This window comes from Austrofundulus limnaeus, unplaced genomic scaffold (genome assembly GCF_001266775.1).
Source record: "Austrofundulus limnaeus strain Quisiro unplaced genomic scaffold, Austrofundulus_limnaeus-1.0 Scaffold25, whole genome shotgun sequence".
NCBI lineage: Eukaryota > Metazoa > Chordata > Actinopteri > Cyprinodontiformes > Rivulidae > Austrofundulus > Austrofundulus limnaeus.
Genome location: NW_013952427.1, coordinates 2,888,617 through 2,890,949, shown reverse-complemented (window position 1 = coordinate 2,890,949; position 2,333 = coordinate 2,888,617). Strand labels below are relative to the sequence as shown.

Below are 2,333 nucleotides of genomic sequence, written 5' to 3'. Positions count from 1 at the left end.
GTTTTATGTTGCAAACTGAAGCTCGAAGTCCTGAAAAAAAAAAAAAGATTGCATTAGACACTTTAGATAAAAGACAGAAGTGCAATCCGTTACAGAGTGCGCAACGTTTGTGCTCATGGATAAGGGGGGGCTCGCTCCTTGTTTTCTCTGATAAAAGCGCCAGGAGCGCATGTGATGGCTCGGGTGAAGGTTAAATATTAACTGACATCTCGGGGTCAGAAACTTGGAAGTTATATTGCTTATAACCTTTTTTTTTTTCCCCCTACCAACAATCGCGTATTGAGCTGAAAGATATCCTGTAATTCCTTCAGCTTCAGATCTCACAACCTATTTCAGTGTTTTCTAAAAATCTAAGAAGTAAAGTTAAATATTTCTTGCCACCCATGAACTTTTTTCCCTCCAACTTTTTTTTCTTCCCTCCAGCAAATGTTATAGAGTAAATCTGTCGACTTTTATTTCATCATAGCCTCTAGGCTTCTGACCCATCTTTTACGCATCTGTGCTTCTCGGATTGAGACCATATTAGAAGGGGGGGGGAAAATCAAACTCCCCCCCCCCCCCCCAACATCAACTTTCATGTTTCACGCCTTTGCAAACTTCTTCCGCGAAACTTTGCTGCTCGCCGGTGTCAGTCCAGTTCAGCCATCCATCAATGTCAGGGTGCGTATGGATCAGGAGATGCATCGATAGGTTGGTGCCTGTTTGCAGGGGCCCTCCTCGGTATGGGTGCAATACAGCAGCTCGCACGCGCTGATCAACGGATTGGATTTTTGTTCTATAAGGGTCGTTTTAGGCTGGAAAGTCAGTGTAAAAACATCAACAAGGTGGTACAAGAAGTTGAAAGACAACTCGTGTTTTTTTTTTTACTGCGTCTTTGGCTTCTTGTTAGACTTCTGGGAATTGGAGCTGATCTCTTTGGGCCACAGTGAGAGTGGACCTTATACTGTCAAGGCAACGAATACGACCCAAAAACTGAATCCTATGAATCTGCTTTTATTCTATAAATGTGAGTATTAATTATTTAAAAGTACAACTTGTCTGTGCGTTTAGAAAACTGACACTGATGATGACGCTTTGAAAAGAGCAGTGTGTGTGTGTGTGTGTGCCTGTGTTTTTGTAACTGTGTGGATATTTTTTCAGAGGTATAAAGTAGCTAATTATATTTACTTTGTCACAGTACTTAAGTATTTTTGAAGATATGCAATTTTATTAAGCATTTTGTTAATCATAACTTTTACTTTTATTTTGTTACATTCAAAACATTAACATGATACTTTCACCTCTACTTAAAATTTSAACACCTTAACACCTTTAACAGTTACAAGCTACAAATTTAAATATGACTCAAGCTCATCATGAAAAGAATTGTTTGTACACTCTGAAAACATGAMGTGTTGGATTAGCTTAGTTATTTCAGCACGGTTCCACTGTAATGAGTAAGTTGAGCAATTCATGTATTTTTATAGAAAGTTTTGCTTTACATTTACGCAGTCTGGTTTAGTGGAACCCGTTTGATCAAGTAAATTCAATACACGTACTTTTACTGTTACTTTCCAGATTATTGTGAGCAGTTTTTGTACTTTTCTCATCAATGAAAATTAATTTTTACCAAAGTCATTTTCTGTCCAAGTAATTTTATGTTAACTTGTTTTTTCAAGTACTATATATATATATAGTTCATTAATATATATGTATATTAGTTTGTATATGTGCATGTGTTCAATATTAAACTATGCTTATGAGGACATATTGTCATTGTGTGGACATTTGCCAGGTCCAGGGTTAGGGCTTTGTGAATTAAGTTTATAAGGGGGGATGCTGTAGAAAAGAATGGAAGTCAATGCAAAATCCACACAAATACAGAAATACAAATAAGTGTAAGTAAGGAACGTCATAGATTTTTAACCAACAAAGTGAGGTCATTTTCTTGGTAAATGAGGACATTTTCCCAGTTCTCACTTTGCTGCAGTTCTGTGCTCTACTCCTCAGATTTAGCTGTGTGGTGTGAGTTAAGTTTTGGTTAAGTTTAGGAGTAGCAATGGGGAGAAACATCTGGGGTCAGGCAGAAATACAGTTCTAATAATGAATGGAAGTCAATACAAAGTCCTCAGTTTGATGGAAAAACAAAGATGTGTGTGTTAATGCTTTGAACAGTTACTTTTACACCAGTGTTGTGCAAAATGAGCCAATTAGGATTTTGATCTGAAACTAAAAAAGATGGCTAAACAATCCAGGATGTGGCATCACCAATCATTTGCAAATTGCGTGAACTTACTTCTACCCCGACCCCTCCACGACACACACACACACACACACACACACACACACACACA

At 37.7% G+C, this 2,333-nt stretch overlaps 1 long non-coding RNA gene across 1 annotated transcript in view; it reads left to right on the top strand.

Annotated features, from left to right (window-relative positions):
- The first annotated feature begins 629 nt into the window (after positions 1–629).
- Positions 630–2,333, top strand: part of LOC106514976 (uncharacterized) — a 3,569-nt gene continuing 1,865 nt past the window's right edge. The window contains exon 1 of the long non-coding RNA XR_001309949.1: positions 630–1,006. This is a non-coding gene — a long non-coding RNA (uncharacterized LOC106514976). The remainder of the gene's footprint in view (positions 1,007–2,333) is intronic.